Genomic DNA, 15,670 nt, shown 5'->3' on the forward strand with positions numbered 1-15,670 from the left:
CTATTAAACATTTGCCAACAGCAGTAAAGTGACTACTGAAATAGTTTCTGGTACATTTATGTAGCATTAATTCCACAAACTTTAGAAGTTTTGTTGCTCAGTTTGTCATGAAAGTCTTATGTTTGCAGTTAAATAACATAAATGGTCATAACGAGATTCCCACTGTGGTTGTTCTTACAATTGTAAGCTGAGATGAGACAATCTGATGACTGTCTGTCCTTCCTTCTCACATAATGTCACTTATCTACACGAGGGATCCATGTGTTTAGAAACCCCTCCAGTGTAAAGATGCGAGCATGGTTTAGAGATGAAGATCCAGGCCGCATTTTCTGTCTGGCTTTACGGAAGCTGATGTAAATCATCAGGTCACAAAAGCCTGGATGGTACTCAAGTGTCTTCATCATGGTTGCACTGGCATGTCTCAGCTGAGACCTTTTACCAGCTGGCATCATTTTGAAGGGAAAGACAAAAAGAGCTCATCATCTTATGTTTTTCACTAAGCTGGATCCCACTGCTGCACTTCTTTCTTGTTGGTCAGCGATCATCTTGCTCTAACCCTCATGCAAATAAGCACATTATGAGTGCACCCTCGACCCCCTCAGTTCTCCAAGTTGTCTTGATTGAGTGTGGCAGGTGGAGGAGGGGATGGATACAGTGGACTCCACCAACTTTAATGAGACAAATCTCAGCTATGGGCTGACATTTTGAAATAGTCCTTGTGAATGACAGTGTCAGCAGTCACCTTTACTGAGCTTTCTGGGGAAGGGCCCTGTAATGATAGAGGGAATTAAAATAGCTTCCAAGGCAGAGTAGATAGGAGCTACAGGATTAAGGTGCAAAGCCCCGCCTCTTAAACAGGCTGTGCCGCCACACCCCAAATGAAGAAACTGCCTTTTCATAACAGGACAACTATCCTCTGCAGACTACATATTGCCAACCTTAGATTTAATGGAGGGATTATGCTGATGTTAGATGTTGACCACTGTGAGATTTGTTGAAATGAGCTGTCCCCCACATTAAATGTCCCTCTCTTCCCTTGTTCCCAGCCTCCACCCCCTCTCCTCCCATTTGAGTTGTCTGGTGGCTGACAGGCACAAGCTCTGCTGTCATTACAAACTTAATAAGAGCAGAAGTGAGATTGATGAGAAAAACAGAGGCATCAACTGCTCTTTTAATTAACTTGTGTCCCGTAATGGTACCAGGACAAAGGCACCGAGCAAAGAATGAGACATTTTCTTTCTCCCTCTACTCCTTTCTGTTTTGTTGCCTCGCTCACCAGCAATAATGAACAGCCTTCTGGGACCCAATTACATCCAAGGCTGCATTAGGAGCACAGCAGGCCCAGTGGAAACTTCAGCTGAGTTTTCCCTCATCCCTCCCCTGCCTCCACATGCTGTTACCCTGCTGGAGATGGCCTTCACTTGATTGAATTTTGAATGTTACACACCCCACACTTCACCCACCCTGTTTTCTGTAGTCCTTTACCTTCAATGATTCTGAACCCACATGTGGTTTATGATGGAAACAGGAGGCAATGTATGCTTGTTGTTAGCTGTCCTTCACTTTATAACTGCTCTCTGTGATAGAGTGACTTTCAATAGTGTGTAATAGGCAGCGCCAGTTGGAGCACCTGTTTGTGTGCTGCATTCCTGCAACATACAGCAAGATCATGGGAGGAAAAAAGATTAAAATCACTGAAGTGTGGGGTTTTTTGACTGAATAAACAATGACAAGATGAGATTTATAAAAGAAAAATGATCCATGTGAGGGAAGGGGATGTTGTTTTTCATAAAAAAAAAATAATTACTTTTTACATTTTCATAGAAAAACTGACACTGTTGTAGGACACAAAGCAGCTGGTATTTTTTCTAGTGACCAGCAGGGGGCAATTTCTGTTGCTGTACAAAGACTGGTCTAGCTTTACATTTTTAATTGAACATAATGATCGTCTTGTATCTTACGATTACCATTTTGAGCTAAATAGTCTTTATTCCAAATGTCAGGTCACCTGAAACTGGAAAACAAATGTCTTCACATATAGCTGTTGGTATCAGAACTGTCAGGGAATGGATAATCTAGCATACATAAAAGTTTGCAAATGTGCCACTTATGGTTGGTTTTTAAATAATTTTTCATATTTGAGTGTAAGTAAAGAAAGAAACAGCTTTGTCCAAACTGACAGAGAAGTAAGTTTTCATACTTCCATAAAGGATGGGTTAGGGTGAAAATAACATGTAATAGCATTCTTATGGTCATCCTAGCAGTATGGTTAAACTAAATCATATGGAAATTACAAATTAAGGCTCAACAGTGGAAGAGGCAGATATTTAAAATTGTGGCAACAGTCAAGCAATTTGATTGGCTGGTGCCTCTGCTGAACTATTTTAAACTTTAAATCATAAGCTTTGCTAACAAAGTGAAGCATTGAACCCAAAACTCAACTGAGCAATGTAAGACGTCATCCCATTCAAAGTCAATGAGAACGATTTTAGGACAATCTCAAAAACAAGGATACAAAATCACAGGATGCAACAGAAAAGACAACAGATGCAACTAAGTTCAATACTTTTTAATGCAAAAATTAAACTGAGTGCTTTGTTTTTGTTGTGTGTAAAATAAAATTTGAATGGCGCTGACACATTTGTAGAAAGAAGCAAATGTCAAGAAATGCTGGTGTGTTGTGGCATCCAGTCATCTATTCACTTGTCCATTGTCTTATCCCTAACCAGCACTTTGTGTATATTGTACTACCAAGCTTGGTCTACCTCCCGATGGACTCCACGGTTACTAACAGCTCATCCACTATTGCTTAGGGGTATTATTTTGTTCTAGAAGAAAGACTTTATACTGTCAAATTCAGACATCCCATGTGATCGAAGGCCGATGGGCATGGAACTCTCAGAGCTGCCCTCAAAGCTGCAGCAATGCCTGCTTGTGGTGGGTGGATTGGAAGAACAAAGGCAGACTTGTTAAGGTTTAGATGCCTTTATTATTCTTTTATTTGGCTGCAATTTCTTGTCTATCTGGACACATTCATTAAGATTTTGGCTACATTGGCTTGTGGGTTTATTGCTTAAGGAGTAACTAGTGTGACTCAAAACACACGTGCTCAACTTTTCTTTTATAGAAACCAATGTACAAAACGTAAATGATAAAATACGGGATTCAGGTTTCTTCCAGTTCATAAATTCAAAGCTGAGATTAAAACACATGTGCTTCAGAGCATTTTGACAGAAAACCTACAAGTAGTGGTGTATAAATTTAAAGCCCAACATAGACAAGGCATGTGGTTGTTTATTAATCCATCTCATCGCTTTGCTCTTTAAATTAGCAATAGAGCAATACTCATTTTATTTAGTTTTATACATCCTGAAATCACTTAAATCTCCATCTGGCCATGTAAGTTAAATACACAAATGAAACTGAAAACTAAAACTAAAAACAAAACATCTTTACACCTAACAATGCTGCTCTGCAGGGCACTAAAAGACAACAGAGCCATGTGATCAAGTGTTTAGCCTTAATAAAAGGTTCCTCGAGTTGAAAAGGTGGGAAGTAATGTCCAAATCTGAGAGGTGTTTATACAAGGACAAGGTCTCATCAACGGTGACATCTTCAGCAGAACGTCTCTGAACTTTAAAATCATCAGGGCTGCTGCATGGAACACAAAGGCTGCGAGAGTTTGATTCCTCTGTAGGCTCTCTGCTCTGTTAATCAGCAATCCTCTTCTCTTGTAGTCAAATCACTGCAAAAGAACAACAGACATCAATCCGATAACTAGATGATCAAAGACCACAAAGGCTGTTAGAAACAAAGGATGCAACAATGGACTATCTTCAGGGATTATGATGCCTAGGCTGGGGCAACTTTATGTTATAATTGCCAACATTAGTTTTTAATATTTCAAGTTTTCATTCTTGTATTCAAGGTAAAGCTTTTCTGATACCTTACAGTAAATATTTGAAGTATTTACTTTGTTTGCTTCCTTTAAAGATGACAGATTTTAAAAACAAGTCGAAGTTTTGACTATTGCTGATACATTTAGTAAAGTCAACTAACCATATAAAGTTAAAAAAGTTTGGATACTGTGAAAAATATAAACAATAATTTACCACATTGAATTACAAATAATTTAAACTTTGCTTTTGGTTTGAAATTGTAAAATAATAACAATGAAATATAACCACAAAAGCAAAAAACAAAAACAACTCATTTTCAATGTAATGTCACTAACATTTTCATGAAATACTATCTATCTATCTATCTATCTATCTATCTATCTATCTATCTATCTATCTATCTATCTATCTGGACATTTTTCTTTTGATAATGCTTGAAATATTTCCTTAGTAGTAGTAAGATGTTTAAGTAGTAAGATGTTTCTTAGTAGTAAGATGTTTCTCTAGGCGTGTGTGTGTGTTTTCTTTTATATTGAAGGTCATTTTACAGCCCTTTGTTTCTTTTCCTCTCTTTTTTAAGTGTGCTGATAACATAAAATGTTGGTATACAGTTTATAATTTTTTATCTTTGATATGTTGCCTTTCTTTTGATCTGATTTTTTTCTAATCATTTTATCTTATTTAACTGTTTTCATCATTTTTAACATGCTTTATATGCTATTTATTTAAATTGTTTTTATTTTAATGTTATGTTGCAGGTTGTTGCACTGGGGTCAACTTTGTTGTTTTATAAATAAAGTTGCAGTTGCAATTCTGATATTTCCACTTAAATATACTTTGGCAAATTAGCAAATTATTGCCATTTATTCTTATCTGCATATTACAGTGTCCTGACTTTATAATAAACAATGTATATGATTTTTGGTGAAACCTACTCATTGGTCACATTTGGTCCTGCTGGTTCAGCACAGTGAAGCTGCAACATGACAAGACCTATGATTACATTTTCATTACAAAAAACACTACATTTCAGACAACCTTGATTCAAGAATTATTAAAGCTTTAAGTGAAAAATAACAATTGTACACAAAGATGTGGTACATCTTAGTTTTTGATTTGTACAAAAGTAATTAAGTACCTTACATCCATTTCTAATAATGCTTTTCTAATGTCTGCCATTTACCTTTTATGCTGTCACAAATCTTACTCTGAACTGACCCAACTGGTCCATGGAGCAGGTCTCCAACAGGTATTGTGCTACTGAGGACTTGTCCTCTGCTGCATTTCACTAGTTTTTATTTAGAAATCCAGATATGCATTTGGTTCTTTTACGCTGAAATCTTAACTTTATTTCGTTATCTGATTTTATGTAATCAATTTTATCTTTTTTAATCTTTGTTTTTCTTTCTTTTTTTTCTTTCCCTGCACCTTGCTGTAATGTTTTTATGTTTTATGTAAAGCACAAGAATTGTCTTGTACATGAAATGTGCTATACAAATAAATTTGCCTTTCCTTGCCTAACTTGAGAGAAAAAAATACTGACTGCCGGCTGGTGAAATCACAAAAGCTAAAATCCTAACAATGCTGCCAAAATCCCCAGTCTGTAGTGGCTTGTTACACCTCTTTTCTGTGTCAAAACACTCCCTTATTACATGATTGGTTGATGGCTTTTTCATTTGTAAAACAGGCCTCTAACTAGATGTAAATTTTAACAAGATGCAAATTTGCTCTGCTTATTCTGGCCAAGCTTCGACAGCATCCCAATCCCTCTTAAGCTTCTTGTTGACCGCGTCTGCCAGCTTTGTGTACACAATTGGCTCCTCAGCTATTCCAACTGCATCGTTAGCGTCTGCCCTTTTGTCCAGCTCAATTCCACCGGAATAAATAATATCACATGTGCAAAATTATTCTGTAACACAGATAATTAGCTGAAGAAACAATCCCGACTATGAATAGCAATGGGCCCGGGTAACATTATAACTTTTAAGCATGGGAAAAGGAGGGATTTGAATGTCAAGGGAAATGAGCTTATCAAATAAAGCTTAAAAATGTGCAGTGAATGAAATGAGTCAATCATTTTAATGTGAGATGGGAGCCCTGAGGAGAATAAATAAGCAATCGTCACATCATGCAGGGAGAACAAATGAGCATGGTACACAATTAGGCAGGGTCACATTCTGCCGAGACTTGTGAGCGTGGGATGAGCTAATGAGCTGTGTGAGGGAATATGTGTGTGTGTCTGTTTGTACACATGTGTACAGGAAGAGAAGGAGGAAGTATGAGATGAAAAAGCTGATCTGCAGCCCTCAAAATTCTGATGTACAGACTAAGACAGCCAGACAACCAGACACAGAAGTGACAAGTCAGGCGAGAAACAAACATAAAAGCACGAGGGGCTGGTGCAGAAGAGGTGGGCTATCAGTCGACTTGGCATCTGGGGCAAGTAGACATGCAGACAGACAGAGCACCGGGCAGGTACAGCAACCAAACACAGAAAAAGAAGAGCAGTGCCTCAGAAGGACCAAGGCACAAAGCTTTCAAAGGCGACTCATAGTTATTAACTATTCAATCACATAAAGGAGAGCTGAAGGCGTGAAAGGTTGCGGACCGAAGCACTTTTGCTTCAGTGCATTAAGAGCCTGGTCCAGCACTTGGGCTGCGTGAAAGAGAAATAGATTGCCTCCCAGGAAGATGACTGCTCAAAGGAGTTGGCTTTTTCTCCTTAATAACAGCAATCTGCTGTGAAAATCTAATCCCAAGTACCATTTACACTGAATCTTGATAACTTCTGCTCGAAAAAGCGTACAATATGAATTTTTCATTCCCTGATATACAAATAAACACAACAAGCTCTGCCATCAATCAGGGGACATGCTCAAAGTAAGTGAACTGGAATAGCAAATTGCTAATGAATACCATGCTGCTAGAAATGCACATTTTAAACTAGCACTGTGAGTATATTGTACTGGCTGAAATGAATATACAATTCTTCACAACAGCATGAAATGCATTTGATCATACAGAAACGGGTGAGCATGACCCATACAGGCACAAAAAAAAAAAAAAAAAAAAAGAAAAGAAATGAAAAGACAAGAAATCTACAGTGATATTCTGGTTATGTTGATATTGTGAGTGACATCCAGAAACCAACAAACCAACCATGGAAACTGTCTTCAAGATGAATTCATAGCTCCATCTTTGCCATTTAAGTCAGATATGGATGCAGCCTTTAAGCCTCGTCCTCTCCTCGCTGGCCTAATTCCCCCTCCTCAGTGGTGGATAAAAGGGATCAGAAATACATCCATATGCATGGACAGCTATCTGTAGAGGGGATGTCAGGTCTCAGCCTGGCCAGCTTTGTGAAAGTACTGGTAATGACACTTAATGAAAGCTAGGGAGCTGGACTCTGAAAGGGAAAGCCTGCACATGTATTTCTGCCCCCACCCCTACTCTGCATCCAGACCAGGCCTTTAGATGCCATAAATAAACAAACATGCTGTGTGAGAGCAGATGTGCTATTTTCCTAGCTTCTTCTTTGCAATTGCATCCTTTATTTATCTGCAGATTATTATTCCCCGTTTTTCTGGTTTGCTTTTAAGGCTTGTTTTGTAATCATGGTTCCCTGCAGACTTTCTGAAAGCCCCAAAACATTAGCTGGACTTTACTCCTGTAACCCTGCAGCCCTAAATGGGCCAAGTTTTGATCTGTCCTTAACTGTTGTCCACAGACATTAGACATTCACTTACAATGAAAGTAGCTAAATATAAAAGTATTCTAACATCTCAAAGATACCCTCACATTACTAGATACACTTTTCCTAATTCATTCATAAAATAAATCAAATACCTTTTAAACTTTAATTTAGCTACCTTCTTAATTGCAATGAATGGTATGCAAAGCACTGCCTGCGCTTCCTGTGATGCAGGCGATACAGCTGAAGTGGAATGAGAAGGATGCATGCATTGATAAAGGTGGCTGAGATTCAAAGTAAACAGAGGGAATGAGGGGATAGAGAAGCTCTTCTTCGCACAAGCCCCTAATCAGTACAGTCAACACATGGCAGATTGGGTTCACATCTTTCTTCTCTTGCTCTTGCACCTCTTCTGTCCTTCCATCACCAAGAACTTATCCCTTCAATCAGTTCCAATTTCCCTGCTTTCAAATTGAAGATGGAGGAGGATGTTGGATAAGAATGTGTTACAAGCAAATGCCAGGTAACACAAACCAAGCTTACTGTGAGACAGGGGGATGTTGGCTGAGAAAAATGAGATGGCTTCAGACACGGAATACAATTTCAGCACTAAATAACACGTTTTCAGGCAACACACGGGATTCATATTTTATTTAGAACATGTTCAAGTTCTCATGGCGATGGATGAGTGACATGGCCTAGGGGAGGACGTCCTTGGATCATCTGGGTAAAACTTTTGCCAAGTCTAGAAGGTTCAGACTGCGCCGGGGAGGAGAAACCTCAACGTCTGCCGCCATTCCATGTCCTTTGATCATTAACTCCCTTTGCCACCCACAACATTCACCAGCTAACTGCAAAAATGTGTCTTCACCATTAACAAGCTTTAGCCATCAGTCGAAGCCGGGCCACACAGGTGAGGATGACACACAGCTGACTGCAGCTGAGCAGACTACACAGGGGGTTATTTTGGGTGAAAAAGGAAAGACGTGCTAAACATGGTAGTATGAAAAGTTCAGACCATGCTCTGAGATGGGGAGGGCTTTGTGCAAGGGTTGCATTAACAGCAAGACCTAGAAGCATCGCCCAGGAAGGGAGGGGTATGCAGGCTGTTCTCAGGCTGCTGATTTCACAGCCGGAAAACACAAAGCATGAGTCATACAAACACACTGAGGCCTATGCTAATCCCAAAACAAGAAGAGAGAGAGAGAAAAGCCAAACATGGCAGCCAATAAAATCCTCAGAGTTATCTTTGTTTTTTGGTGTCTGTGATGTGCTGCTGAGTGTTTCTATTGACCTGTGTTTAAGATGAGCCACTCAAGAAACACCCATGCCCTGTCTGAAAGCTCACTTCTTTGTCACTGACACTGTCTCTGGAGTCACGCCAGGCAAAAGCAGAGAACATGTAGTCACAGAAAGAGGCTTGTATAGATTTGTTGCCCCTCTTTTGGGAGAAAAGTGAGGTCTTTGCCAGGACTATAATGGTCACCAAATCATGGACTAAAACAGATCATTCACCATCCCTCAGCTGTCAACTTCATCAGAGGATGCAGGGAAGAGGATCTGGATTATATAAAACTGTTATATATACAGTATAATGGATGACAAGATTGAGTTTATGCAATCATTTGTACCAAGTAGTGAGTAGTTACTGATAAAGGGGCTGTCCCAACAACATACTATATCTAAGTTAGCAACTGTTGTCATGAAAAGGGAAAATGTGATTATTTGATGAGAGTAAAATGTTTCAAATATTATAGAAGTAAAGCATGTGACAGTGTATGTCACGCTGCTATACTCACACCATAATCCACTCACTGCTATGCATATTTTATACAGTGACCAATTCACCTTTAAATGTAGCCACCAAGACAAATTTTAGCTACTCCTCTACTTCAAAGTCTATTCTGTTGCAGCACTCACTGAAGTTACATTTGAAAAGTGATGAAAACTTCTACAAGACTTCAGCAGGGCTTTAACTGCAACCACTGCAGTTAGATTGCTGTTTATTTAGGTTCATTCAAAAGTTTACATTGTATGTAATTAAATACAGGGCTACTCCATTCAGTCCTGCAGGTTTTCAGTGTATTCCTGCTCCAACACACTTGACTGAAATTAAATGGATCCTATGAAGTTCTGCACAATGACACATTAATTTGAGTCAAGTTTATTTGTTATTAACCAGGAAATAACCTTGATTTCTTAATAAATCAAATTTCTAATAATAATATAATATATATTATCATTATATAATAATTATAACATAATTAGACACTGTTATAGTACATTTTAATTTATTTAAGACCACATTCAGCAGGTGGATCTGGAGGTCACAGGTGACTTCTTGGACATTTATTGAGTGATATTCTTGTGGTTGAGGGAAGGGATCTGTGTGCAGTCTTGGTGGTGTCAAGAAGAATTAGATCCGTCTTGATTGCAACTTGTTGTTGAATGAATGAAATGGCAAATAGTTTAATTTTCCCTTGGAGGGAAATTACAATGTTTCCATCTGCAATATTAGTGTTTAGTTTAAATAACAAAATACTTTGTACTTCACCAAAAGTTATTTAAAAATCTGACAAAACATTACTGTAGTTTAATTATTGCATTTTAATGATCAGAACAACAGAAAACAACAAAATGCTGATTTTGTTTATCGTGTCGGTACTCAGATGTTCGTAAGAAAACTTCTGAGTGTTCATAGAATTTGTTCTTTGCTAAGAACAAATCCAAAAATTTGGTGAATGGCACAATTTTTGGAAAATGTTTGTAAGTAGGATTTAAGAACAAATTTGTTTGTAAGGGTTGGTGAATGAGGCCCAATGTTCTTAACTCTGCAGAAGCTCTTTGGTGATTCTGTGGTGGTGGAAGGTGATTAAATGTAAAGTGTTGCATCAGAAATTATTAGTTCCTAAAAGGGAAAGAGATAATGAGAATGATTTTAGAAACGGGGCAGTGTAATATGCTTTAATGTGCTCTGCAAGATGAACATCATGCCTGAATAAACTGGAATTAAGAATATGAGCCCAACACTGATATTGTGTAAAAGAAATCTAATTTTATTTATAATGTGCATATTTGCTACCATTTTCTACAAATTGTTATTCTCTTTCTGCAAGTTTTATATAATCCATTCTTGTTATGTTGCTATCTTTTTAAAGGACTAAATTTACTCTAGATTATTTCTCTGTCAAAACAAAATGTATTTAAAATGTAGTTAAATCAAGTTTGGCGAAGCTCTGCATTTATGCTTCATCCACAAAAACTGAAGGAAAAACATAAACCTGCACGAGTAAAGCTGAGGAGTGGATACTAAAATTCTCTGAAATATATGAAATAAAAGTGATTAGATTAATCCTTCAGGTCAGTGTGAGTTCAGCTGCCTTTAGGTACAATCTATTCAGGTTTCTGTGTGTGTGAAAGCTTATCCAACATCAGTGAAACTGCAAACTGACAGTCTGATCAGTCCCACAGTATTGTATATTTTCTTGGTGCATACCTGGATCTTCTCTTAATTCTTCTCATCAAGCTTAGCTTTGCAGAGCTTTCACGTTTCTCTAGTTTGATCCATGTTTGTCTGTAAATAAAAAGACAAATGCACACCAAAACTGCACTACAATACATCTGAGAACACACATATATATATATATATATATATAAAACAAACAAACAAAAAAAACTGTCTGATTTCTCTTTCTTGGCAGAGATAGATGATCTTTGTGCTTTCGGTTTCTTTTTGGATACTAGTGTTTTTTTTTTTTTGTTTGCTTACAGCTACGCTGGGATATGATAAGACATGCATTAGCTACTGTGGGGAAAAAAACAATCATTATGCAAGTGTAGAAGGATCACAGTTGTAATGCAGTGCAGGTTGGAGTTTTACTTACAGTCTAGGACCAGCTGCATGACACAGAATCTCCACCTTGTGGTGAGATGGAGACAGCCAGCGGAAAGAGGCTCACACCCAAACTCGGAACTTGGCACTAAGAGGCAAGGACACATGCAGAGGACAGGCTATGATGTAGACTGTGGAGGTCAGTGTATGTGATAAGAGTGACCTTAAAGGCAAAGCTGTCCATGAGAGATACTATCATTGCTTTTATTAAAATGACACACACCTCCCAAACTGCCAGCAATTCCTCAACTTATCTTGGGCTCATTGTTCCGCTGAACACTCCAACCAGTCTGCAGAGTAAAGAGAATTACAAATAATATGGCAAAGAATATGACAAAAGGGAAAAAAAATGTTCAGCTTTTGACAATAAAAACCACTCAACTTTTGTAATTCTCACATTGTCCAAGCTAAATGATACTATAAATACAATTAAAAATAGAACTCCATTGTATAGTATATATAGCAAAGCATAACAGAAGTGCAAATTTCTTTTTATTATTATTATTTTTATTTATTTTTTGCAGTGATTTCAGTCAACTGGGGAAGACAGAATTTCAGTTTAAACAGTGAATAACTTGAATTTGACCATAATTAACACCTTGGTTTTCCTTAGTTTTGTGCAAACGAGATGCAATAAAATGCCAACATGTCTACCATTTTACAGCTGTGACCTCTTCAGTACCTCTGCACCAAGATATTGCCAGTGCCATTACTATTCATGCACAGCTCCACCTTTTCTTAGGTGATAAAGCCAGCCATCTTTAATAATGATTATGCCATTTGCCTTCTTCATAAAATCTATTCAAAGAATGATTTACATATGTGCCATCAGAATAGTGATCGTTTGTATATTTCTATTACTAATATTGTCACCAAATCAAATCCACCTTATTTTTGCTTATTATACACATTACGTGATATTCAGAAAATAATTCCCTTCACACAGTTGTTTTAGAAAAATCATACTTTGTGATGAAATTATATGTGCAGCACAGCTAGGGCTCACTCTTTCCCCAGAGAATCAGCCCCACAACCATTTCTTGCTAGTCAAAGAAATGGTGGCAGTGAGAGCACCACCGCCATCAGAATGACCTTTCCACAAGCCCGGGGAGCACGCAATGCAGAGGAGAGGCAATAAAAGTAATGAAAGAAGCAAAGGCAATTAAAGTGGTGTGTGTGAGGGAAGCGTGGCGGAGATGAGTCTAACTGGAGGCAGTCCTGGAATGCAGTACAGCTCCATATCCCCCATAATCCCTATGTGATCGCAGAGCAACCCTGGTGTGCTCCCAGTCTGATCATCCTCTTGCAGCATTCACCAGCTAATCCAAAAAAAAAAAAAAAAAAAAAAAAAGACAGCCATGCACATATAAACACACACACACACACACGTTTAAGTCATCAGATGTACGCATATGCTGTGAAAGTAATTATTATAGAAGGAGCACAATATGCTTTACATAAAGTGAGGAAACTGTTAAAAATATATTACCAAACACAAACATATTTGGCACACATACACACATAATTTCTCACACACATGTTTAGTTCTACAGGAGTAAATGAGTTGCTCTCTCTCTCGCCCTCTGCAGAGCACAGTTTCCTTGCGGCCAGTGAGAATCATTAATGTCCTTCTTCTGATGCTGCTGCACAACCAACAGCAATTATTTCTAAAAGCAAAAAGTGAAAACAGAAAGCGCGCAAATATACACGGCACATAATCATTATCTTTTGTTAACGGTGGGGATGGGGGGGTGGGGGGGTAACAGAAGCTGGACTTTTCTCTAGTGGAGTTTACTGACCGCAAGATGACAAGGATGCTTTCCCTAAACCAATTAAGAGGCTGCAGTGCTGCTGTTACCATATGACACGGACAGCTCTTCAGGACGTTGATGCCAGGGCCTTGCACTTCAGACAGACATGTGCTCTCAACTCTGGAGTCAACACACATCACATGCTACTGTAAGAGACATGCGTGTACAGTCCTATGTGTGCTGCCACACACATTAATAAAAGGAGAAGCAGTGAAAAGCATACAGACAGTAACAATGTTTACAATGAGAGCTCCACACTTGATTAAATATATAAGGAAGGATTTTGGGAGCACTGAGGTCTGCCAGTGGCCTGCATTAAATAGCTCACTTAGGTCTGTGGAAAAAGACCCCATTATCTAATCAGCTTTAGGAATACACAGAAAGGGCAAAGCTACAAGTCTCCCCTTTTCTTGACAACACAATCTGATCCTGCTTGTAGTGCAATTAGTGAACAGAGTGCCCTCTCCAGGTTACCACCATACTTGAGATGGGCTGTGTTACCTACACTAATGACCAATATGCTTTGTGAATCAGCTAGCATTGTGGCCCCCTGTCCACTCTGGCTCAAACCATCCAAACTAAAACCACTACTGGGAAACGAGATGAGTCTTCTTTACTTTGCTATTATAAGGTTTTCATCAACACTGTGCTTAAGCCTTGTAGTGCTCTTGCTTTTCAAAGTGCTGCTTAAAGAGGGCAGAGCTGGTATGTAACTAACCCTGATCAGTATAAGCTGTGGTCCTGGCTGCTGGGAACAACTCTGCCTGAGTTTAAATGCGCAAAATCACCAAGTTAGTGTTTGCTTGGTGGTGTGTAGCTCGATCGTCGCCTAAGTTTCAAGCTCAGTCTTTTCCTGCTGGCCTCCTCTGCCAGCTGGAGGCATAACAAAGATAAGAGTTGCCACCCTATGATTCCTTTTCACAGACCGAGATGATCAAACAAGCTTAATAAAAGAGCTAAATGCACACATCTATTAATTTATCCTTAGATATATGGGTGATTTTGTTTTTAATCTATGGTTTTAGTTGAGTTTCACAGTTTAAACAGACCTGTCTACCTGGTTACTGCCTGAACTCCTGTTTTATTCCATCAGTTTTTGTAAAGATGGTCCCTTTATTTGAAATCAGAATCTAGGGCTAATATCCGATGACTGCAGCAGACACATTGTGAGAATGCATCAGCTATAGTTTAATGATTATGTCTGAGGAAAACAATATTTCCATCCAGCAGATATCTGAAAAATAGGTCCATAGATATCTGGAGCAAGATTTAAAAAGAGCTAGTAAAAAGCAAACATGCTCTTCTTACAGCTGTTTGTACAAGCTAACTTATAGCCTTAAATGGTAGTTTCACTGAAACAGTGTGTCTAACAAAATACTGTTAGGCAAAGTTCAGTGTCCCATATCACCTGCGTTTATTCCAGGGCGTATCAGCCTTTATCCTGCAACTTTGTCAGTTTCGTTCTCCCACACAGTCAAACTCAACCCATTCATAATTCTGATCCATATTCTATCCCTGTTATTTTTCATTCTGCTTGCATTTATTTGAGTCAATCAACCAATTCTGCTTTTTTAATCTCATCTACATTTAGTCATTCTCTTCAACCTAATTCTCCTGTTCCCCATCACCACCTCTTCAAGATGAGTCTCATTTGAAGTGAAAACTACAGGTTTTCTTATCCACAATACAAAGGTTCCTATCCCATTCACTCCCTTCATTCATATCATGACTCTATCAGGATGATCCATCAGTCTAACTGTCAAACAAAACTATTTTAAAGTCATTGTAGGCACACCAGCAAGTTCTGTTCCATTATTTTTTCACATGAAACACTGGTTGCAACTGAGGTCTAACTTTGCACCTTTTCTCCATAATCAAGACCAAGCTCACTTTTGTGGGTCCTATCTGTGAGCTGATTTTAAACTAACTGAAACAAGCAAGACATTGTGTACTGTTACACACCATGTACCAACGTATCAGACAAAAAGTATTAGCAAACTACACATATGCATAGTTGAAGCATGTAAAACAAAAATTTTGTAATTTCAACCTGACGTGTAACAGTACATGCAAAAAGGGTTTGAACTCTTTTATTATGAACAAAATGCTGGACTCCACATAATCACAGCTGTACCTAAGGGAGGATATTTAGTCATTTATTAGGTTTTTCAAATGGTAACATCATAGAAAAGAAAATGGAAAAAAAAACAAACAAAACATTAATGGTATTTGTGACTGCTGTATCAATTTACCTTGCACTTCTGTAGCAGAACCACACCAGCTCTATCATACACTCCTGGAGACTTCTCAGAGTCCCCCAGCTACAGAACAAACATCTCTGTTCTTATTTTTTGGTAATCAGCTCTCTCATCTCGTG

At 38.4% G+C, this 15,670-nt stretch overlaps 1 long non-coding RNA gene across 7 annotated transcripts in view; it reads right to left on the minus strand.

Moving 5' to 3' along the window:
- Positions 1–3,106: 3,106 nt before the first annotated feature.
- Positions 3,107–15,670, minus strand: part of LOC121643215 — a 154,404-nt gene continuing 141,840 nt past the window's right edge. For 6 of the 7 annotated variants that reach the window (XR_006011068.1, XR_006011063.1, XR_006011065.1 and 3 more), the window contains 4 exons: positions 11,706–11,772; positions 11,475–11,570; positions 11,087–11,164; positions 3,107–3,745 (listed from right to left, as the gene is read on the minus strand). This is a non-coding gene — a long non-coding RNA (uncharacterized LOC121643215). Of the gene's footprint in view, positions 3,746–10,400; positions 10,499–11,086; positions 11,165–11,474; positions 11,571–11,705; positions 11,773–15,670 lie in introns of those variants that run through there. The other variant, XR_006011071.1, reaches the window with a different exon arrangement.

Source organism: Melanotaenia boesemani, chromosome 1 (genome assembly GCF_017639745.1).
Source record: "Melanotaenia boesemani isolate fMelBoe1 chromosome 1, fMelBoe1.pri, whole genome shotgun sequence".
NCBI lineage: Eukaryota > Metazoa > Chordata > Actinopteri > Atheriniformes > Melanotaeniidae > Melanotaenia > Melanotaenia boesemani.